We start from the raw sequence: 25,922 nt of genomic DNA, 5'->3' as shown, positions 1-25,922 counted from the left end.
TATTTTTACAGAAGTAAAGGTTATTGGCTTATTTCAATTCTATCAATCAAATAAATCTATTCTAAAATCCAGACCAAATATAATTAACATAGTATTATCTCTGTGTGTTTGGGCCCCTCAAGATTTGTGCTGGTGTGCATTGCATCTCCATCATTTGAGATGTCTGTTGTGGGAAGAACCATACTGCATGTGTAAATGAAAGAACATATATGGACTCTAAGATAGGCCAGAAATTACTAAAACTGTGTAGACTGCCATTTAACATGACTGGATTTCAGTGAGTGACTGAAAAGATGACTCTTAAAAGTGTGAAAGACGTATTAACACAAACTTCAGAGAAAACTCCCATGTTCTACATTCTGAAACCAATGTTGAACGAAGACAGTCATAAATTAACATGAGTCTTATTTTTCCTATCATTTTGTTTCCTGGCTCCAAGATGGTAACCGGGTCTTCAGGTTTTCTTCTTAGAGGAGTTCATGTTGTATGGCCAAAGAATTTACCTAAAGATTATGCATTTTTCTGGATTCTTTCTTCCTAAAATCCTAAACTCATCTAGGGAGTTATGCTAGGTCTTTGGGGTAAGGGGGAAAGCTTCTCCAAAGACTACAATGGGGACTGAGATCTGTGGGTTCTACAAGGAGGTTCTACAAAAGGAGGAGATGGCAGACATCTGAAAGGAACAACTGCATTGTGTATGCAGGGAGACTGGACACTAAGTGCCTGGGCACCCAGCCTCATGAAGACACAGGCTGAAGCTTGAAACAAAAGTAGAAGACCTCCTACCCCTCAAGGGCTGATGTGAGTTTGGGCAGAAATCCATCTGAACCAAAAACATCAAGATCTGCCTTCCACCCATCTACCCTAAATAGCACCTTTGCCCAATCCAGAAATGGAAAAAAACTCCAATAATTATTGAAATTGAACTTTTAGTCAATACAATGAGATGAAGCCTTGGATCAGCTTAAATTTGATTTAGAGAAGTATACACATACCTTGAAGATACTGTGGGTTCTTTTCCAGGTCACCTAATAAAGTAAATATTGCAATAAAACAAGTTGCATGAATGTTTTGGTTTTCCAGTACATACTTAAGTTATAGTCACACTATACTGTAGTCTAGTAAGTACACACATTAATTAAAAATACTCTGTTGCTAAAAAATCATGAGCCTTCAGTGCACTGTAATCTTTTTGCTGGTGGATTGTCTTGCCTATATATTGATAGCTGATGACTGATCATTGTGGTGGTTGCTGAAGATTCAGGTGGCTGTGGCAATTTCTTAGATTCAGACAACAATAAAACTTGCCACACTGATTGACTTTTTCTTTCAGGAAAGATTTCTCTATAGCATACATTACAGTTTGATAGCATTTTACCCATAATAAAACTTCTTTCAAAATTTAAGCCAGTCCTTTCAAATCCTGCTGCTGCTTTGCCAACTAAGTTTATAAAATATTCTAAATCCTTTGTTGTTATTTCCAACAATGTTCACAGCACTGTCACCAGAAATAGATTCTGTCTTAAGAAACCATTTTCTTTCTCATCCATAAGAAGCAGTTCCTCATTTATTAACATTTTTTCATGAGATTGTACCAATTCAATCCCATCTTCAGGCTCCACTTCTAATTCTAATTCTCTTGCTGTTTCCACCACATCTGCAGTTATTTCCTCCACCAGAGTCTTGAACCCCTAAAAAGTCATCCATGAGGACTGGAATTAACTTCTTTCATACTTCTCCTAATGTTGATATTTTGACCGCTTCCCATAAATCACAAATGTTCCTAATGACATCTAGAATATTAAATCCTTTCCAGAAGGTTTTCCATTTACTTTGCCCAGATCTATCAGATAAATCACAATATATGGCAGTTATAGCCTTATGAAATGTATGTCTTAAATAATAAGACTTAAAAGTCAAAATTACTTCTTGATCCGTGGGCTGCAGAATGTATGTTGCATTAGCAGGCCTGAAAACATTACTCCCTTGTACACCTCCATCAGAGCTCTTGGGCAACCAGGTACATTGTCAATGAGTAGTAGTATTTTGAAAGGAGACTCTTTTTCTGAGCAGTAGATCTCAATAATAGCCTTAAAATATTCAGTAAATCATACTATAAACAGATGAACTTTTATCCAGGTTTTGTAGTTCCATTTCTAGAGCATAGGCAGAGTAGACATAGCATAATTTTTAAAGGTACTAGGATTTTTTAAATAATCAATAAGCATTTGCTTCAACTTAAAGTCACCGACTGCATTATCCCCTAAAAAGATTCAGCCTGTCCTTTGAAGTTTTGAAGCTAGGCATTGCCTTATTCCCCTCTCTTATTATAATAATCCTGTATGGCTTCATCCTCTGATAGAAGGCCATTTTGTCTACATGGAAAATCCATTATTTAGTATAGCCACCTTCATCAATGATCTTAATTAGATATTCTGGATAATTTGCTGTGGCTTCTGTATCAGCACTTGAATCTTCATCTTCCACTTTCATGTTACAACTTCTCTTCTCAAACATCATATACCAACCTCTCCTAGTTTTCAACTTTTCTTATGTAGCATCCTCACCCCACTCTCCCTTCAAAAGATTGAACAGAGTTAGGACCTTTCTCTGGGTTAAGTTTAGACCTATGGGTATGCTGTGGCTGATTTGATCTTCTATCCAGACCACTAAAACTTTCTCCAATTAGTTTTAGCAATAAGACTGTTTCGCTCTCTTCTCATTTGTGTGTTCACTGCAGTAGCACTATTAATTTCCTTTAAGAACTATTCCTTTACATTCATAACTTGTTTAACTGTTGGCATAAGAAGACTAGCTTTCAGCCTGTCTCAGCTTTCGACATGCCCTCCTCAGTAAGTTTAATCATATCTAGCTTTTGATTTAAAGTGAGAGATGTGTGGCTCTTCCTTTCACTTGAACACATATAGGCCATTATAGAGTCATTAACTGGCCCGATTTCAATATTGTTGTATCTCAGGAAACACAGAGGTCTGAAGAGAAGGAGAAGATGTGGAAATGGTCAGTCGATAAAGCACTCAGAACATATACAACATTGATGGATTAAGTTCGCCAACTTATATGGGTGCAGTTCATGGCATCCTAAAACAAATACAATAGTAACATGAAAGAGTGTGGGTCACAAATCATCATAACAGATACAATAACAATACAAACACTTGAAATGCTGCAAGAATTACTAAAATGTGACATAGAGACAAAAAACAAACTCACGTTGTTGGAAAAATAGTGCCTATAGACTTACTCAACACAAGGATGCCACAAAGCTTCAATTTGTTAAAAAAAAAAAAAAAAATGCAAAACACGATATCTGAGAAGTGTAAAAAAGTGAAGTGCAAAAATTGAGGTATGCCAGTAAAAGAAATATCTTACACCTAAGTGTTGGGGTGGCATAAAATTCACGGCTGCTGTAGCACTTTTTAATGAGTCACTTTAATTTTACATGGTTCAGTCACATCTCACATTAAATAAAAATAGAATCATTCTTAGTCTCAGCCTCCTCCACTCGCAGCTCATGAGCTACAATGTGTCAGACACTGTTCTAAGAACTTTACCTCAACCCTATGAGGGAGGTATTATTATTTCCCCCATATTACAGATGAGGAAACTGAGGCACAGAGAGATTCAAATTACTAAGGTCCCACAGCTTGCGAGCAAAAGAACCGGGACTCAAAGCCAGGCAATGTGACTACAGAAGCCACATTCTTTACCAGCCAGCTGTCTCCTGGCTCTGCAGACTGGGTGGGGCCTCTCGCCTTCAAACAAGTGAAGTCTAAATGAGGCAGAAAAAGAACTTCCTTGTGCCCTCAATGTCCTGGTATAGTCATATGACAGCAGATGTGAACACTCCGAACATGAAAACAAAATAAGCCTCAGTGAATAGCTGTTGATTAACTGAATGTTTTCATTGACAATCTCTAAAAGCAGAAACTTAAAACCTCTTTCTACAATAGTGCCTATCCTAATGCTTTTACATTTTAAAAAGGTGTGCTGAGGTCCAACCAACCCCCTTTTGCAGCTTTCCCCTAAGGTGGAGAAAGTCTTAACAGCACTTCAGGCCCTATATACCCTCCTGTGGAGGAAAATGGTTCTCCCTCCTGGTCATGTGGGTGTGGCTACAGCAAGGATTGTAACCCACCAGGAGTGGCTGGGTCAATAGGTTGTCATAGGTGGGAAGTGGAAAGGGAAAGTGGATGTTCACTATCTTGTCTATGAGGCTTTACACGCCCTGTCCTCTAGCCTAAGAGGATGACCATAGTTTGCCCAATACTTGGCTGGAAGGGAGTGGGAGGTAGAATGTTGTGAAAAAGAAAAGATCTGATTAAAATCCCCCACAGCATATTTTCAGTCTAATCTCTTTTTATCTCTGCAACCCGATTTCAGCAATTACGTTTATCACTTAAATGCCTCCTCTTGTTCATAACTTTGATGATTCTCACATGGGCTGTAGACTGTTTACTCTAATTGTATTCTTATTAACATTCCCATTTTAAATGACTAAAAATAAGACTTTGACCTTCCAAAGTGAATGACTGCTTACTGCCCTTCCTTGGGGAGAAATTAACTTTGGAAGTATCTGCAAAGTATGTGCATGGTGATATGTCCATTCATTTTCCTTCCTATTTGTTTCTTTAAGGTGGAGTCTCCTATTTATTTTCTGGAGGAGACGTGGGGACAAAGGATCACTGGGCCCCAAAGAAAATGTGAGAAGATCATATTGACAAACTGAAAAGGTTTCAGTAAGAAAATACTAAAGTCACTATTCATTCTCACAGACCCACTGATCTATTGCTTTTATTTTAGGAATGAGATTAAATACCAGATGTAAAGTATTTTTCTTAATATATGCCAGCCATTAAAAATGACATCAATTAAGTTCCTTTTTTTAATATAAAGAGAAATTTTCATTTGATGATTTTGGAGGAAAAAAAGAAACACAAGATTACGCAGTGCTCGCCCCCCACCAAAAAAAAAGAGAAAAATCCCCCTTTGGGGTGTGGAACATGAAGAAGCAGGATAATGAGGATTTTGTTTCCTATACAAATTGAAGATTAAAAATGAATTTTAAAACATTTAAATTTGAATGAAAACAATCAAAAATCAAAAGAGCTATTTATAAAGACTTGAAAAACCTAACCCAACACATCTCCTGTGCCTTTACAAATGTGCATGAGAAGTGGTGTGTCGGTGCTAAATAATAATTCTGTACATTTTATTGATATTTGTCTTCAGCCTGACATACAGAAGGAAGCATAATAGTTGTAGAGAATTGCAGCAATATATTTAGTTCTTTTAAACCTCTACTTCAATCACCTTTCATAAAGTTAAAGAAATGAAAGGAACTTTGTAAAATATGCAAAGGAAAGTAAACTTACTGATATATACTAGGAGACCTAAGCCAATTCATTTCATCCAGGCACACATAATTCTGACTGCAGACCAGCCTCCATTTTCTTGGATGAGCAGTCACTCCCTCCCACTTGAGCTTGAGAATATCATGATCTCTGATCATGTCTCACTATCATTAAAACTGAGGCAATATGCCCACCTACCCCTTGCATATGAAAGGAAAGAAAAGTGAATAATAATAACCAGCTTCCTAGCACAGAGTTTTTATGCCTTTTCAGAGCTCCACGAATCTTTCAAAATTAATGACAATGGATAAGCTTCCTCAGTGATTTTGCAGGATGCTCCTGGCACATTTCTGCAAGGTAAAGAAATTTACTTTGCCCTCAGTGGAGGAAAAAATTTGAGGGGGCTTAGAAAAATAAACTAGCTTGAAAATAAATGTTCAAAGCTGAAAAAGTAACAGATAAAAAATCTGACCTATTCTCAATCTTATTCATCTCAAAATCTAAAGGAGAATTAAACTTACCTGTTTCTACAACTGAGGTAATTCTTGCTGAAATTCCAAAAACAGTCATTTTACAAAAGGGATAAATGGCATAGATTCTGTGCTGTTCAGAGTAAATAATATGGATTAAACAAGAAGAAGAAAAAATAAAAATGAAGTTCAGGTAAAAAGAAATAATTCCAATGAACATATTCTCTACCATTGTAACAATAATTTATGAACATCCAAATGATAAAAATATTCTAGCAAAATAATTCCTAAATCCATAGCTGACTGCAGAAAACTATAAATAATAATATTTCAAAAGTTAAACATCCCTAAGATATTTACTGGTAATTATTCACAAATAAGCAAATGAATAATCTTTCTGTCCATCATAAACTAAATACTGATAAAACAGTAAAATTCATTCAATCATTCTTTTATTCAAAAAATATTTATTAGGGGACTACCACATGCCAAGCATTCTTTGAAACACTGAAGATACAGTAGTGAACAAGATGGGGGGGGAAACTCAGATAAAAGGTGTAAGAAAAGAGTTTATACTCAAGTAAACAAAAATAAAAATGAACAAAAAAAAACATATGTATGTTAGATGGTGATAAGTACTATGGAGAAACAATGTAGGAAAGGATAATGGGGAGTGCTGGGGATGGCAAGATTTGGGATGAGTGAAAAGAAGCAAATTGAATAATTAAGGCCTCACTGAAAAGATAGAATTTTTGCAAAAGCCTAAGAAAGTAAGAGAATAAGACATGTTGCTGCCTGCAGCAAAAGCATTTCAGGTAGAAGGAACAGCAAGCTCAAAGATCCTGACCCAAGGGTATGGTTGACATTTTCAAAAAACATCAAGAGGTGCAATAAGCCTGCAGCAACACAAGACAGAAGAAAGTAACAATGATGTCATAGAGGGAATAGGATTAAGATCAGGGTACATTCTTTTCGGCCATAGTAAGAATTTTGGCTTTTTTCCTAAGTTAGAAAGCTTCTGGAAGAGTTCAAAAAGAATGACATGATCTGACATTTTAACAGGACCACTTTGGTTACCTCGTTAAGAAATATGATCAAGAAAAAGAGATAGCAGCAGGGAAACTGGATAGAAGACTATTATAGTTATCCAAATAAGACATGATGGTGACTGGGACCTGAGTGGAAGCAGTGAAGGTGGTGACAAGTGATCAGGAGTTGGATATATTTTGAAGGTAAAGTCCATAGGATTTACCGAATGTATGTAGGGGGAGTGGAGAGGAATGTGAGAAAGAGGAATTTACTACGACACCAAGGATTCTGGCTGAGTGTAATCAGCCATACGATTCTTCATGTTTCCCAGCATCCATGCCCTCTCTGTGGCCTCATTGTGAGGAGCATCTGTTTTTCCACTTCTTAACTATGGACTCAAACACAAATTTAACTTTGGCGAATGGCATGTGTATAAAAGTGACTGCCTTCTCATTCTGAGCCCAGGACTTAAAAGGCCTTGCACATTATTTCTGGCCCTCTTACAGTTGTTCTATCAGCATGAAAAGAATATACCCTAACCAGCTTTCATGTTCTAGGAAGATAAGAAACAGGTATAAGAGAGCTGCTCAAGTGACCAACAGACCTGCAGTAGGAAGTAGAACTGCCGTGGCCTCTGAACCTTGAAGCAGAGATACCTGGCCAAACCCAGATCGGCCAAATTTAAATCAACCTCAGACACGTAAGTAATAATTAATGATTGTTGTTTTAAGTTTTTGAGGGTTGGAGTGGTTTGTTATGATTCAATAGCTAGCTGATACACTGAGCAACTTAGAGGATAAAGTTATATTTACTAAAATAAGGAATTCTGCAGGAAGACTAAGTTTTGGGGGAGAAAACAGGATTTTAGTCTTGGAAATATTAAATCTGAGATGTTAAAGGGGAGATTGAATAGGAATTGCATATACCAAGAAAGAGGTATAGGCTGAATAAATGTAAGCATCATAAGAGTTTAGATGGTATTTAAAGCCATGAGACTAGTTAAGATCTTCTAGGAAGTGAATGTAGATAAAGAATAGATGAAATCTAAATCTTGAGACACTTCAGTGTCAAGATGTTAGGAAAATGAGAAAGAACTAGCAAAAGAGACTGAGCAGGAGCAGACAAAGGTACTGGAGAAGGTCCAAAAAGGAATAGAACCTGAAAGTTTAGTGAATAATATGATGTGCAGAGTAGGTGACTGTATTTGTCCCTCTCATGCTGTTAATAAAGGCATACCCAAGACTGGGTAATTTATAAAGAAAAGAGGTTTACTGGGCTCACAGTTCCGCATGACTGCAGAGGCTTCACAATCATGGCAGAAGGTGAAGGAAGAGCAAAGGGACTTCTTACATGGTGGCAGGCAAGAGGGCATGTGCAGGGGAACTCCCTTTAAAAAAACCATCAGATCTTGTAAGAATTATTCACTATCACAAGAACAGCATGGGAAAACCTGTCCCCATGATTCAATTACCTCCCACTGGGTCCTTCCCACAACACATGGGGATTATTACAATCCAAGGTGAGACTTGTGTGGAGACACAGAGCCAAACCATATTAGTGGTCCACTGGACCAAATTACATACTGGTAGGTCAAGTAGGATGAAGACTGAAATAGTGCCACTGGATCCTGCAGTGTGAAGTTCTGGTGACTTTATTAAGTTTTGCTATATAGAGAAATAGAGAAATGGGAAAGTAGCTAGAGAGAAAAATTAGGTTTAAAAAAGAGTTTTTGATTTTTTTAATAGCATTGAGAATGGCTTTTTTTATTTGCTGATGGGAATGATCCAGCAGAGAAGAAAACCTGATGAAGAAGACAGGAGACTAATTGATAAACCGGAGAGAAGGCAGAGTATATTGAAACTCATGCTAGAAGGCAAGCAGTGTTGAGTAAGAGCATAAAGAAAGTATCTTTTGATTGCTTATACTTTCCAAATGGAACAGGAAGCAAGGTCAGCTAAGAGAGAATGAGGGAGGAGATCTGAGCATTCAATAAGAGAGGAGAGAGTATGAAATAATCAGATAGGAGAATAGAACAGTAAATGCACTACATAAAGTCAGGTGAGTGATCACGAATTTAAAGCGAGACCAATCACATAGTTCTGTGTTTATCCACAATCACATTTTCTCATGGGTGTAGCCATAGAGTAGAGGGATAATTAGATTTACACAGGTTAGGATTCTCCCAAACAAAACTTATAAAAAGGGTACATGAGGGAAGCTGAGAGCACAGCAAGGGAATAATAATGAATGACTATGGAATTGAAGCTGGAGAGGAAGGGAAATGTGTACAGGAGGGGAGTGAGGGGAAGTGAAAGACTGGATGGAAGCACTTTTAGAGTTGTGATTACTGAAGGAAGCTTCACCATCAGGGTGGCGATGGCAGGAAGCAGTTGTTTGAAACAGAGCTTATGGAGAGATTGCAGGTATCAACAACCACAAAGATAGGGTAGAGACTTTGAGACTGAAGAACTATCTGAAGGGTGGAGGACAAGAGAGGTGGAGGAGGGGAGATGAAGAAAGTGAGAAGTCAATGTACTGGAAATTTCACCTTCCAATATCCAATCCAGATATTGAAATTGCCAAGATTAGGGCAAGAGTACTGTTAGAGCGCCAATGATGTAAAACGTAAAATTTTCCAGAAACTCAAAGTAAAAGATTTTGCATTTCTGCAAAATATTTCGTACCTTAACTGAAATCATAGCAAGTAGCACTCACATTGTTCTATAAAGCATTTAATAAGGATCTTAAAAGTACAGTAGAACTCTCGTAACCCATTTCCACTCAGCCAACTTGCCAGATTACCTATCCACATGCTTCCCTTTCTCTGCAAAGCTTTTCTGTTGAAGCCCAAAGATGAGAGAAAGCCCCTGGCAGAGACTGCTCTCTGGTCTGCTCACTCAGTTCTACTCCCACCAGTTGAGTTGGATGCTTGCCAAGAGTCAGTTATGTTTGTTTCCAACACTGTTAGTGCCTCTTAAATTCAATGTTATAATTATATAATGACATAGTTTCATGAGATGTTATATAAGTTAATGATATATGAATGCAAAAATGTGGCTTCTTTGAAAACCACCTGGAATGTTATGAAGATTTTATAAAGGTACCTCACTAAGAAACATGCTATCAGATTAGGTGTGAGTGAGACAAACGTAAAATATTTTTAAAGAATCATAAAAACATAGAAGGTATCAGCACTCAGACTGCTTTACCCATGTCTTTGGGTTATTGCTCCACTTACAAAAGCAAAAGCAGAACTCACAGACAATGAATTGTGGTTGTGGTTGTGGTTGTGGTTGATGCAGGAAAGACAATGCAGAGCTTCAACCAGGGGACCCATACTAGAAATGAAGACAGTGGGTCTCCATCAAAATATTGATGAGTGAATACAAATACACATGTTTTAAGGTAAGTAAAATCTTGAATGTGTCCTTTTAAAATAATTCCTATTTTAAGCAACTTCTTCAGTTAACTTCTTTAACCAACTATTGTCTTGATTGAACTAGATTAATGGACTTCTGATGCTACTTTAGACAAGCAAAACACAGAGATCCAATGATTGATTCTTAAAGTAAATCCTTTATAAACATGGAAAAAACATGACTTGGTTGAACTGGACAGTAACTTTGATTTTTGTTGTTATTGGTGTAAAGTCTCATCATGTAATTATTGGAATAGGAACAATGTTACAAGAGCATCAACCACAAACTTGCCTTTGAGGCAAGCTGCATCTGAATTCCTAAATAGATGAGAATCTCTGCATTGAAGTTTCCCTTGGAATGCTTTTGTCAGAGTAAGAGTTTTGCTGTAGTAAATTGTAACTTTACATTCACCAGTGTAGGCTGCATGAATATGGTGAAGAAGTAGTTAAATAATTAAACTGATCTGCTCCAGTCCTGAGTGACACTTAACAGTGTGACATAGAAAACATCCTGGTGATTACGCTACTAGACAATTTGACCCAATATTTCTGCCTAAATCCAAAATACTAGATGAAACTACTATAACCAGGCAATCCATGAAACAAAGAAAGACTCTGAAGAGGACCTTTAAAATATCATTAAGGTAGGATGGAACAGATAAGAAGTGTTTAGCATGATAGAAGAGAGTATCAGTCTCTTCCAAACACTAGAATAGACTGTATAGTTTTTCAGAAGCGGAAGGAAACTAAAAATTTGCTGCAAATAGTGAGAAATGTCCTGTTCTAAGGAAATAACCTTCTAATGTAGAACAAGGACACCATGAAATACATGGGAAAGAATCAGCAAAACTTGGATGGACCAGGAGGAAAATTTGGAACCAAAACTGTTGTCTCAAACATGTTTAGCTGTTTAGCTCAGGTTTGTACTCACTCTTTAGTAAAGGCGAGTTAAAATGCTGGTCTCATCATCATCATTGATAGTTTATTGTATGTAATTATACTTCAGTTAACTAGATACTAAACTCTATGTAGTTTTCATTTCATACAATTAATTCAGTCAAAATTAAAGTTCAACGTTTAAAAACCCCTCCAGGTTTTTTAGGAGCCATGATTGAAGACTGAGTTGTAACCCTGTTAACCACTACAAGCAAAATTCTGATACCCATTATGGATATCACCTTTTTCAGAACAATTTAGTGACTGTAACGGGTACTATAAATTCTTCATACATCTTCATCAAGTGATGCTACATCAAGAAATGTGGTCTGTGAACATGGAGAGTAAATAAACACTTATACACAAAGATTTGGAGACACCCTAAATTAACAACTTGAAAGAAATAGATAAATTATGATACATTTATATGTTACTTTTGGGCCTTCCACGGACAAGATAAATAGCAAAATGGGCAATGTATATGTGTACAGGGGAGAACATTTGTTGTTTTGAGACTTGAGCACTTTGTTCTTATCAGGATAGAAACTGTTTCCAGATGGAAAAGAAGTAGCAAGCTCATATGCTTAAAGGAGGCAGGCAAGTGACATAAATGAGTGAAATGGTCCCTATATAAGAGATAACATGGAAGATGACAGTGGGGGCATCTGTGGCATACTGAAGATCACTTGCCAATCTATAGAGACAACAAAAACTCAGTTCCAGCCCAGTTGTATCTGAGAATGTGCACCCATTGTTGCCATTTCTTCTCATTTTTTTCTAAAGGAGCTTACCGCCTGGATTTTGCTATGCTTTTTGTGTCATCATAGTCAATTGTCTAAAGGGCCATCTCATATTAACCCAAGGGATGCCAGAGGGTTTGTTTTTTGTTTTTTCTTTGCATCTGGCTTAGAGGTCAAGATAAATTAAGATCCCTTCGTGACTGTGGTTTTTGGGGACAAGGAAGCTTTCCAGGGAGAGCCTTAATAGCCAAAACAAAATTTCCAAAGAATGGCTAGACAAACTGTTCTGCATAAAAGGTTAATTTGGAGGTGGAGGAAAAGTAGACAAATGGAAAGAGGAGAGGGAATAGGAAGTGAAGTAAAACAACAGTAGGTGAAGTAAGGACTTATAAGACACAGATTTCTAAATATCCAATTCGCTAGGACTGCTGTGAACCCTCAGTAAACTATGCCTTGCATATAAATGCCTTGGATGATGGTATTTTGAGAAAATCAAAGGACAGTAGCTAGTTGCACATCCCCCTTTGTTGGTGCAGGCAAAGAAGAAAAGAATCACTCTAGGAGTTGAGAGATGAGTGAGTTTCAAGGCTTTAAGGAAATGAGAAATTGAAAAGAGAGGTACCATAAAATATATAATATCACTTCTGTAGGAAGTGATAGAAAATATAGCTAGGGTATTGGGCACCCTATAAGACAGAAATTATTGAGCGTATTAAGGTAACCCTACCTGCCTATCTCAAGATCTCACTGATTAAAAGCAATAGAAATTTATTTCAATGTCATATCACAGTTCAATGGACAGCAAGTGACAAGGTGTGAACTCTGCTCCACAGTTATTTAAGTTCCCAGGCTGATAAAGGGTACATCACATGGGTTCCAAAGTCAACCTGGACAATCAGCTAGCTCTTGGTAGGAGAGATAGAAAGAGTGAATAACCATGCAAGATATTTCTATGGTCAACATTCTGTTAGCCATAACTCAGTCATATGGCCACACCCAATTATCACAAAAGCTAAGAAATGTGATCTAGATGTATGCCCAGGAGGAAAGGAGAACTATGTTCTCTGACTTAGTGGGGTCAAGCCAAATTTATTTAAACCTAAAAATAAACTGTAGGACCAAAATCATGGTCTCTGGTTAGTGAGAAAATGCAAATTAAAGCCCCAGCCAAAATGGGATATTAATGTTATATGGGAAGAAGGAGACATGCTAAGCTTGAGAGGCACTATATGTCCTTGGGAGAAAAGCAACTTCTTCAGAGCTGTGGTAGCTAAGCACCATGAAAATGCCAAGTAATTGTCCCAGACAAGGCCCTTCATCTACCCACATTTTGTGAATGGGAGGAGTCCCTTTGGGATCCTCAGCCTAGTCTTGTTCCTTCAGTGGGTATGACAGCCCAGTTGGTCTCAGCCAACCTCAGTGAAAATAAACAAGGATAGTAATAATAGTTGCTAGCATTATTGAGCACTTGCTGTGTGCACTGCCATGTACAATTCCCAGTGCTTCACTTGTATTGTCTCACTTAATCCTTGCAGTGACCCTGAACATTTTTATCCCCATTTTACATGCAAGATAACTGAAGCACAGAAAGGTTTAGTAACTTGTCAACAGTTATTCAGCTAATAAGTGGTAGAGCTAGAATCTGAACCCAGATAGCCTGACTCTAGAGCTAAGCTGCAGACAGGCTCTGACTTCTCTCTTGCTTCAGACAATGGACTACATGGGGGCAAGAATTAGGTCTTGCTCATCTATGCAGTTTCAGTACCTGGTACCTTTTCAGCACAAATAGGGCAAAATAGCACAGAGGTCAGAGACTGGACTATGGGGTCACTCATTCCAGGTTTTAAAAAATGACACCAGCACTTGGTATGACCTTGGGTAAGTTACTTACCTTTTCTCAATTTCAGATTGTTTACCTTAAAAAGGAAAAAGCATAATAAAAGGAGACATCTTTACTATTTATTATCTATCACATCAGGCTGTTGTGAAGATTAATGGTATAACACATTTCAAAGGCTTAGCCTAGCATTGTATTTGATAAATAATAAACGAGATTCCATACAACTGGAAGTTATTTTTTTCATCTTTCTTTGCTTTTCAAAATTATTTTTTAAATGTTCCAAAAACCTAAATGTCTCCCAAGTCCCCTCCCAAGTATCATGAAAAGTCCATTTAAAGAAAAAACAAATTTAAGTTTTATAAAAACAGGATAAAGAAAAACATCATTCAAAAGAAGTTTGATTCCCTTGAAGCTCAAAAGGGAAGTTAGGCTATAATTTGGTAAAACTGGCAGTAGCAGTGGAAAATGATTTACAAAACATACTGTTTTATGAATGTTTATAGGAGTGTATTAAGGTAGCTAATTCATAGATGTTAATTACATGGCTGAAGACAGTTCTATCTACCAGTAGATCTTCTGTTGCCTAAATCTCCCTGTTCCTACAGGTACTACTTATATGATAGTAGTAGTTTCCAGAACCTGATTCATCTTGGCCTTCCATCAGAAAAATATTACTGAGCAAACACAATGCTAGGTCTTGTGAACACAAAAACACGTAATACACAATCCTTATTCTCAAGGAATTTAGAGTCTACTTGGGGAGACAGAATATATCCATGCAAAATAATTAACATAGTAAGTGGCATGGACTAAATACCAACTAGAGTTCAAATGAGTTGCACTGTTTTGTTTTGTTTTTTTTTTTCTTGAGACAGAATTTCACTCTAGTTGCCCAGGCTAGAGTGTAATGGTGCAATCTCAGCTCACCACAACCTCCGCCTCCTGGGTTTAAGCGATTCTCCTGCCTCAGCCTCCTGAGTAGCTGGGATTACAGGCATGTGCCACCATGCCTAGCTAATTTTTGTATTTTTAGTATAGATGGGGCTTCTCCATGTTGGTCAGGCTGGTCTCGAAATCCTGACCTCAGGTGATCACCCACCTCAGCCTTTCAAAGTGTTGGGATTACAGGTGTGAGGCACCGTGCCTGGCCGGGTTGCACTTTCAATTGCTCATGCTAGTCACTAATGTTGGTAGTTTTTTTTTAAGAACTAATAGACATCTTTCAGGAATTGACCAGTTCAGTAGTTACTCTTTAAGAGCAAGAGAGATCAGATCCAGAAAATTGCAGAAATACATCCTACCCTCCTCTCAGAGTTTGGCTAAAATCTCAATTTGGCTAAATCTTCCGACAGTAGATGATATATTTATTTGCAGATCTGTCTCCCAGCTAGCCTGCGCATTGGTGAAGGGAAATGTCCCACTTTGGCACATTTCCATATCACGTACAGGGGCTCAATTAATAGCAGTTGAATGGAATTGATATCTGTAGTGTATTATACATAGCTAACATTATTGTTAAAGTTGGACATTTTTTCATATTTAACATTCTATGATTTTCCCCTTCGGTCTGGTAAACCCGGTCATAAACAGACTCAATTATTTGTTGACAGTGTATTTGCCTAATTAAGCCCCATATAATTATGTGGCTTAAACGTAACTCTCTATAATCAAGAAGCTGGCCTATATGGACCTAATATTGGCACAAGGCATGAATAAGCTCCAAACACACACTAGGAAAGAAACAATGCTATCCACGGCCACTCTGCTGATGACCTGTACATCCTTCCAAGTCACGTATGCTGTTTGTTGCCTCCTCTTGGAAAGCTCTTTCCTCCCCACATGATGTCCATCCATTTCCTTCACCACATTACCTCATCATCGTCCTTAGGATTTCAGCTTATACTTCACTCCCTCAGGAAAGATTTCCCAGACAGCCTGTGATGCTGCCAGAGCCAATACTTCTCCTTAATAGCAATCATTATAACGGATAAAGTAACATTTTCCATTAATTTTATGATTATTTCATTACTGTCTTCTGTTTGTGATTGTAAAATCCATGTATGAACGTAATATGTGTGCATTTTCTTCATGATTATGTTTATATCACAGAGCAAAGTGTCTTGTGTATGTGTCTATGTGTGTATATATAGATACATACGCACACATATATATTCACACACACAAGACACAAACATATATGCCCTCACATAAGACACTTTGCTCCATAATCTATACATATGAATGAATAGGTGGTGCTCAGTAAATATTTTGAATGAATGAATTCAGCAGATTTCACCCATGAATCAAAAAGAAAGATTTGAGAGCAGGGCTGGGTCATTCCAATGATTCAACTGCATTCCAAGTTGAAAGCAGAGAAACTTTTCAACTCATTGCTTATCCTGTTGTCTTACCACCCCTAGGAGACATCAATTGTGTTTCTGGAACAACAACACCCCAAACAGTGCTGGTCATATTGCCAATCTGTATCTGCAAGGAATGAACAAGCAGTATATTGTGTAGCTCATCAAGAGGAAAGGCAGGCCATGCATGGTGGCTTACGCCTGTAATCCCAGCACTTTGGGTGGCTGAGGCAGGTAGATCACCTGAGGTCAGGAGTTCAAGACCAACCTGGCCAACATGGTGAAACCCCATCTCTACTAAAACTACAAAAATTAGCCAGGCGTGGCGGTGGGCGCCTGTAGTCCCAGCTACTCGGGAGGCTGAGGCAGGAGAATGGCCTAAACCCGGGAGGCGGAGCTTGCAGTGAGCTGAGATCCGGCCACTGCACTCCAGTCGGGGCCACAGAGCGAGACTCCGCCTCAAAAAAATAAATAAATAAATAAGGAAAAGGCAGAGGGAAGTGGTAAGAACCCACTTATATCTCTGTGGTTCTCATCCTGTTTTGGTCAGAATATTAATTCACCTGGAAGCATAGTGCTCTTACTCCCCTACTAACAATTATCAGTTCCTAATTAGCAGACCAAATATCTCCTTGTCTCTGTCTCTGTGTCTCTGTGTTGTACTCTCTTTCACTAGCTCTCTTTCTTGGTTTCTCTCTTACTCTCCAGGAAATTATATGTAAAACAGCAATAAGAAGACTCTGAAAGTTGGAGAAAAGAAGTCATACCAGTTGGAGACCTTGGGATCTGAGCAACAACACAGCAGTAAGTTCCCAGGGTTTTCTTTCTGGCTTACATATCCCAAACTGGGTGCTGGAGAAGCCAGTAACCTAGACACAACAACAGGTACAGACAAAAAAAACAAAAGCCCCAGCAAATGCCACTCTCTACACCCAAAGAACCAGGAAATGTGCAGCCTTCCAAAACAATAGCACTTTATTGCAGCCAAAATGGCAGAAAAAACTGTGGCCCCACCCCAACTAGCAAAATCCAAAGGGGAGCCTAGACTTTTCTCTTCGCCAAGTTGTAAGGAAATAGCTCAAACCCCCTACCCAGACGATGTCAGAGAAGGATGAGTAGGGAGCTGGGACTTTCATCATCACTGAGCAGTAACTGGGGCTCTCCTCTCCCACAGTGTCAGTGGAGACCACATGGGGACATGGAAGCAGTGACAAGGCACCTCTACCTCCTCTCAGAAGTAACAGGAGCCCCTCCCCATCCCAGGTGTCAACAGAGGCTGAGTGGGAACCTGGACTTCTACCCCCACCTGGTAGTAACAAGGCGGGCTCCACCCCTTTCTTTGCTGGAGTAATGTTGGAGGAAGTCAATAAAAACAAAAGGTGTAAATAAGACTGAGCGTCTCATAACATAATATCCAAAATGTCTAGGTTTGCATCGAAAATCACTCATCATATCAAGAGCCAGGAAAATCTCAACTTGAATGGAAAAAGACAATCAATAGATGCCAACATCAAAATGACAGAGATGGCGAAATTATCTGACAAATATTTTAAAGACAGCCATTACATAAATGTTTGAAATAAACTGTTACAAACATACTTGAAACAAACAAAAAATAGTCTCAACAGAAGTATAGAAGATATAAAGAAGAACCAGATAAAAATTTTAGAACTGAAAAATACAAAAGCCAAAACAAAAGACAACAGCAGAATAAATGAGACAGAAAGAAAATCAATGAACTTGAAGATAGAGCAGGAGAAATTAAGCAGTATGAATAACAGATAGAAAATAGACTAAAAAAATGAAAAGAACCTCAGGGACTTATGAAACTATAACAAAAGATCTAACATTCCTGTCACTGGAGTCTTGCAAGGAGAGAAGAAAACGGGCAGGGCTAAGAAAAGGACACAGAGATCACAGCTAAAAACTTCCCCAAAAAAAGTGATGTAACCTTATTGGTAATTAAGAACGCAAATTGAATAATAAAATGACATTTTTATCCTTTGCTCCTCTAATCGGCAAAACATATTTATGATTGACGACATTGCATATTGGTAGGTATATAAGAAATGAGGATTCTTACAGTTAGTGGCAGTTTAAATTGATGATATGTTTTTCATTAAGTTTTTCTGAGTTGTCTATTGTTATCAAAATTGTAAATGCGCACATTCCCCGATGCTGAAATTACACTTCCAGAAATAAATCCATCCCATGAAATAGCCACATATGTTCAGGAATCCTAAAGAATATTTATTGCAATATCATGTGTAATCATGGAAAATTACAAATAAAAACATCCATTAAAACAGAAATAGTTAATGAATTGTGACTTATTTGTACTATAGATGTGACAGAGTTGTTTAATAAATCTATGAGATTGACTTGCACACTTTGATATGGAAATAACTCCAAGGTTTAAAATGCTAGTAAAGGAACACTATGTATAATATGGTCCCAAATACAAGCACACCAAGAAAGGTGTATGTTTGTGAATACAATGCATAGAAAGTGGATGTAGAGATTAGACATTTTAAGAATATCCTCAGTTGCAAGCTGTGTTTGCTTGAGCCTTTGAATAAACTGAAAAAAAAAAAACAGCAAATGTCATTGTTAAAGAATGGTGTGGAAGGACTGATTATGAGGTGACCAAAAACTCCCTAAAGCACAGGTTGACAGTTAATTGGGTTTGACAGAGGTGGGTGACAAAGGGAAATGTTCACACTTCATTCTCCACTCTTGTATGTCTTTGGCTCATGTCCAATGTATTGACATATTAATTGTATGAAAAAAGAAAAGTTACGAAGATATAACCATATGATTAAAAATGAACAATGGATAAAATAATAATAGCTCACATTTATTGGGTGTCTACAAATGTCATGTGTCAAGCGTTGGGCCAAATGCTTTCTGTATATTATTCTATTCACAAAAACTCTGTGAGATAGGTGGTAGGTGCCATTCTGAGTGCTTTAAATGTATCATCTCATTTAGTATTCACAGCCACTCTATAATATCAGTACCATTATTTGTTCTCATTTCACAGAAAAAAAAAAATGAGCATTTAGGCCAATTACCCCTGTTAGTAGCAGAATTGGGTACTCAATTGTGTTCTTTAACCCCAGGATCTACATTCTTAGCCCCAATTTCACAGAGAAAAAAAAAATCCACATATCTGCTAACCCTAAGCAAACCTGTTTCTTCATCAATACTGGAAGAATACTGACTGTTTGATAAGCTTTAAATCTGATTCAGGAAGAAGAAAAAGAAAATTATTCTATAAACTAAAAGAGAGACATTGTTTAATTGTGTGTGTGTGTGCCTCTGAAATATAGGACAACGTGATGTTGTCTTCAGACAAATCCACTGTTACATTCTCTTTGGTGCCATTTTATGTGTAGCAATTATACTAAAAATAATGGATATTAAACTAATCTTGACAAAACAAGCTAATTAATATTAGTGTGCAGTTATCTAATTTTCTCTGGATTGAGATAGGTAATTCTAAATGATAAACTATGATTAGTTAGTGAAACACTTTAACTCATTTAAAAAAAATACTACACATTTCAAAAAAGAGAGAGGGGCGGGGCGCGGTGGCTCAAGCCTGTAATCCCAGCACTTTGGGAGGCCGAGACGGGCGGATCAAGAGGTCAGGAGATCGAGATCATCCTGGCTAACACGGTGAAACCCCGTCTCTACTAAAAATACAAAAAACTAGCCGGGCGAGGTGGCGGGCTCCTGTAGTCCCAGCTACTTGGGAGGCTGAGGCAGGAGAATGGCGTGAACCTGGGAGGCGGAGCTTGCAGTGAGCTGAGATCTGGCCACTGCACTCCAGCCTGGGTGACAGAGCAAGACTCCGTCTCAAAAAAAAAAAAAAGAGAGAGAGAGGAAAGCTATAAATATCTTTACAACTCAAGTGTGGTCATTTGAAGCCAACATTTTTAGTATAGGTAGAAGCTTCAACTCTGAAGCATTGAGTGAAGTTAATGAGTCAATTTCTTTCTAAGATTAAAGAAGACATTTGACACTGTGTAGACCTCTTAAACTTCAGCCTCTGCCCTCATTTTTCTAGGTTATACAGCACAAACCATCATAACCACAAGGTCACAGTATACAAAGGAAAAAGGTTTTGGAAAAGTTTAAGACAGAGAAAATAAGCAGGACCAAATTTTCCCACAGTATGTACCACAAACCTTTCACATATATGACATCTAGCTAGTCAAATGAGATTTAGATCTGCTGTGTCAGCCTATTTTTCTGGTAGTATCTTGATAGAAACCAGGCTGCAATAAAATCTATCTACTTCTTAAAGACAAGAAAAAGACCACTCCCAGAGTAAGGCAAGAATCTCTGTAGGAACACATACTCCACAAGCATGGAACTTGTCCAGCTTTGCTCATCATTATGCCCAGTGCCCAGGGTCTCCACCAACACCTCTGGAGAGACCATAGTCTCAGTTTTGCACAGTCCATAGTTCCTTAACCTTTGTTTAAAGTCCTTCTCCTCAGGCTGCTGGGACCACACTTTGCTAAGCCTCCTATCTCTCTTGATGCTCCTCCTGTTTGCATCATTCCTCCTCTTCAGCCACCAATTTAACATGAGTCCCCCCAGAACGCTTTCCAGCCTGCATTTGAGATGACATCAGGGAAAGGGAGAGGAAAAGGGAGAAGGAAAGAACGGATGGGCTACAAGTGCTTTACCTGTAGTATAAGTTCACTTTACCCATTCTAAAACTGGAATATTTGGATGAAGAGCCAGCAAATCCAAAAGGGGTTCATAAATTGAACCCCTTTAGTCTGATCATTTAGGACCCAAGGACAAGCTCTGTTAGGCATGGTGATTTCCAAAAGGGACAATGGTTGTAGTCTGGACTCTAAAGATCTATTCAGATTTCTGCCCAGCCCATCTGCTTCCAGGAAAGCCTCCCTACCCACAGGTGACGGTCTCTGCAGTCATATCTAAGTCACTTTACCCTTCTATGCTGGCCATAGTCAACTAGACCAGGAAAGGACAGCTGAACCATACTGGATCTATCAGATTCCCTTTCCCAAGATTTTGGAATTTGAAATCAGATGCAATGAGTCTGTCTTTTTCTAAAACTATAACCTGTAACTCAGAAGTTATAAAGTCACCATATTCCATCATGTATATGGGTCAGTAAAAAATCCCATCTGCAGAGAAAAAAGAAGAGAAGAAAGTCACAGACAGTAGAGTGAAACACATGTGCAGAGAAGGCATAGTAGAGGCAGAGAGAAAATTCTGAAATCTTCTCAGTTCCCAGGTCTCATTCCTTTTGAAGGCCACCATATCCCTGCTCTTGGATTCCATGAGCCATATACAATAAAGCTCCCTTTAGTTTGCCAAGCAAACCCAAATTATACAGATGATACAAAATTAACAGTCAACAAAATAAACATAGGAAATGGAAAATGAAGCTAAGACTGAACCAGTCTTTAATTATAAACCCTACTGAAATGAGGTAGGCTGTCATATGTCAGCTCTCCCAAGGCCTACCCTAGTTCCCCATGTACAGGCAAGCCACAAGCGTAATTGCTCTGTGTCTAGGCTGATGGTTAGAATTAGTGCTCCTTTCAATGTTGTTTACAACAAAGATAAAATGGAGACAAAAATAAAGCTCAAAGGGAAAATGAACCCAACCATTGTTCCCCTTGCCATATTAGGATATTTTTCTAAAAGTGAATTCTCCAGCAAAGAGGACATCACAAAAGAAACAGATGGTTACTTTAAGGAAAGTAGGAGACTTTCCATATTGCCTTTCCCTTGTTCCTTTTTTTAACAGGAAGGACTTAAACAGTTATGGGTATTCCTCACATACATTTGAGCCATTCTGTTTATGCAATGCAAAAGATGGATAATTGCACTACTGCACTACAAAACAAGCAGCTGAATGTGGAATGGTACTCAGAAATGGAAACCTTGTCAGTTAGTATTAGCAAATCATCACATGAAACAAATTGTTCACTTTTGCTCAGCCCATTAGCTGCAAGGATGAAAGGAATTGCTCTCTCAACACATAATATTCCAATTTCCTGTTTTTACTTAGCATTTCTCTTTCCTGCTCTGCAAATAATATACATTTATATTCTGGACCTAATTTGTTCCCTCTGACCAGGAGTTTACTTTAGTCAGAGACAACTTAAGCAATTGTTTTGTGAAATGAAGCCTTGGGAGCGCAGTACCTCTCATATAGAGGGGATTGATTTGGCCTTCTTTTTAGTAGATGGTCTGGTGACTAGAACATAACATCCACCAACCACTATGCCCTGTATTTCAGTTTTTCCAAGAAAGACAATTGTGGAATGGCTCAGAGCCCACTTACCACAGTTTAATTATATGTTAAATAATCATGATAAGTCTATAAATGAGATATTTTCATTCCTATTTTTCAGACAACTAAAATGAAATCCCAAAAGTGTCAATAATTCTGTAGTGATCACCTAGTAAGTAGAGATACCAGAATTCGTACTTCTGTTTACATGATGTCAATGCCCGTATTTTCTCTCCTATGCTCTGGGAAACAAGTTTTATTTAAAGGTGCCCTAATGAAAACCAGATCATCCTGATGAAAACCAGATCATCCTAAGAGTTACAGTGAAAAATTGAGACAGCAAAAGTCTTATCCAGTTATCTAAGCTACCTCTCATCGTAAGTTGAATTCACTTTGGTTTTCTTTTTCCATAGAACAAACCAGTGAGTGACCTACAGAATGAATCTCAAGTTGTCACCTGAAATCTAATTAAATACTTCCGTTGAGCAATTTTGCTGGCCACATCTCACTGGAATCAAGTCCCACCACTCCCAACATTAGAGGAGTATAAACAGGTCAGATAACCCATATTTCTGTAGCATAGGAAGGATGAAAAGACACAAATAGTATAGACACACCATATTTCATTGCACTTCACTGTATTACACTTCACAAATAGTACATTTTTTACAAATTGAAGGTTTGTGGCAACCCTACATCAAGCAAGCCTATCAGCACCATTTTTCCAACAATATGTCTTCACTTCCTGTCTCTGTGGCACATCTTGGTGATTCTTGCAATCTTTCAAACATTTTTATTATTATTATATGTTATGGTGATCTCTGATCAGTGATCTTTGGTGTTAGCATTGTAATTGTTTGGGGGCACCATGAATCACACCCACATAAGATAAATTAAATCAATAAATATTATAAGTGCTCTGACTGCCCTACCAATCAGCCATTCTCCCATCTCCCTACCCTCAAACCTACTATTTGCTGAGACAAAACAATATTGAAATTAGGTCAATTAATATCCCTACAATAATCTCTAAGTGTTCAAGTGAAAGGAAGAGTATACATCTCTCACTTTCAAGCCAAAGCTAGAAATGATTATGCTTAGTGAGGAAGGCATATCAAAACCAAGATAACCCAAAAGCTGAACTTCTTGTACCAATTAACCAAGTAGTGAATGCAAAGAAAATATTCTTGAAGGAAATTAAAAGTTCTACTCTAGTGAACACACAAATGATAGGAAAGTTAAACAGCATTATTGCTGGTATGCAGAAAGTTTGAGTGGTCTGGATAGAAGATCAAACCAGCCACACACATTCCCTTAAGCCAGAGCCTAATCCAGAGCAAGGTACTAACTCTGCTCAATTCTTTTGAGGCTGCATGAAGTAAGGAAGGTGCAAAAGAAAAGTATGAAGCTAGAAGTTGGTTCATGAGATATAAGGAAAGGAGCCCTCACCATCATATGAAAGTGCAAAGTGAAGCAACAAGTGCTGAGGGGGAAGCTGCAGCAACATTATACAGATCTAGCCAGGATTGTGGATGAAGGTAGCTACACCAACTGCAGGTTTTTCATGTAGACAAAATAGCCTTCTATCAGAAGACAATTCCATCTAGGACTTTCACAGCTAGAGAGGAGAAGTCAAAGCTTCAAAAGACAAGCTGACTCTTTTGTTATACAGCTGGTGACAGTTAAGGTGAAGCTAATGCTCATTAACCACTGCAAAAAATCCTAGGGCCCTTCAGACTTATGCTAATTCTACTCCACCTGTGCTCTAGAAACGTAACAAAACCTAGATGAAAGAGCATTTATTTATAGCATCATTTACTGACTATTTTAAGCCTATTGTTGAGACCTACTGCTCAGAAAAAGAGACTCCCTTCAAAATACTACTGCTCATTGACAATGTACCTGGTTACCCAAGAGCACTGATGAAGATATACAAGGGAATAATATTGCTTTCAGGCTGGCTAATACAATGTTCATTCTGCAGCCCATGTATCAAGTAGTAATTTTGACTTTTAAGTCTCATTATTTAAGGCACGTGTTTCATAAGACTGTTGCTGCCATAGATTGTGATTTATCAGATAGATCTGGGCAAAGTAAATGAAAACTTTCTGGAAAGGATTTAGTATTCTAGATGTCATTAAGTATATTTGTGATTTATGGGATGAGGTCAAAATATCAACATTAAGAGAAGTATGGAAGAAGTTGATTCCAGCCCTCATGGATGACTTTTTAGGGGTTCAAGACTCCAGTGGAGGAAGCAACTTCAGATGTGGTGGAAATAACAAGAGAATTAGAATTAGAAGTGGAGTCTTAGGATGTAACTACATTGCTGCAAAGTCATGATAAAATTTGAAAAATTTTATCATGCATTTTATGGATGCATAAATGCATTTTATGGATGAGCAAAGCAAGTGTTTTCTTGAGATGTAACTGACTCTTGGTGAATATGCTATGAGCTCTTGAAATGACAACAAAGGATTTAGACTATTTCATAAACATAATTCTTAAATCAACAGCAAAGTTTAAGAGGATTGACTCCAATTCTAAAAGAAGTTCTACCGTGGGTAAAATGCTATAAACAGCATAGTATGCTACAGAGAAATATTTCATAACAGGAAAAGTCAATCAATATGGCAAACTTTACAGCTGTCTTATTTTAAGAACATGCTACAACCACCCCAGCCTTCAGCAACCACCACCCTGATCAGTCAGTAGCCATCAACATCAAGGCAAGACCTTCCACCAGCAAAAAGATTATGATTCACTGAAGGCTTAGATGACTGTTAGCATCTGTTAGCAATAAAGCATTTTTAATTATGATATCTACATTTTTAGACATAATGCTATTGCATACTTACTAGACTACAGTGTAGTATAAATATAACTTTTACATATATTGAAAAAACAAAAACAAAATAATTTGTGTGACTCACTTTATTGCTATATTTGTTTGATTGCAGTGGTCTAGAACCAAACACACAATATATCTGAGGTTTGCCTGTACTTCTTCAGGAAGTTATGATTCCCAGAACCAACAGGAAAAGTGTGAGGAAAGCAAATCTAAAATCCTCTACCCCTTCTCTCTTGCTTTCATCATGGATGTTAGCACTTTGTTGATGCCAGCGATAGCATGCAGGAAAATGAGAGCAGAGAGAAGGGGTCATTTATTAGCTCATGGACCTAGAGAGTCTAAAGGTACATCTAGCTACATGCACAGCTAAATCCGTGAGCTTGACAATGTCACTAAGACATCGTCTCTATCTTTTACTCTTGGCCTTGCATTCTCTATTTGGTGATCCATGGAAGTTCCAGACTCACTTTCTACTACCTTAAATTACAGGAGAAAGCAGCACACCTCTTTCTCAATGGTTTCAGAGAAGTCCAGGGTTTGGCTTTAATTGGCCCAACCCAGGTCCGGCCTACCCATGAACCAATCATTGTGACCAGAAGAATATAATAGCTCACTGA

The sequence above is a fragment of the Colobus angolensis genome, unplaced genomic scaffold (genome assembly GCF_000951035.1).
Source record: "Colobus angolensis palliatus isolate OR3802 unplaced genomic scaffold, Cang.pa_1.0 Scaffold80, whole genome shotgun sequence".
NCBI lineage: Eukaryota > Metazoa > Chordata > Mammalia > Primates > Cercopithecidae > Colobus > Colobus angolensis.
The sequence above is the reverse complement of the archived record's forward strand: the minus strand, read 5'-3'. Positions refer to the sequence as shown.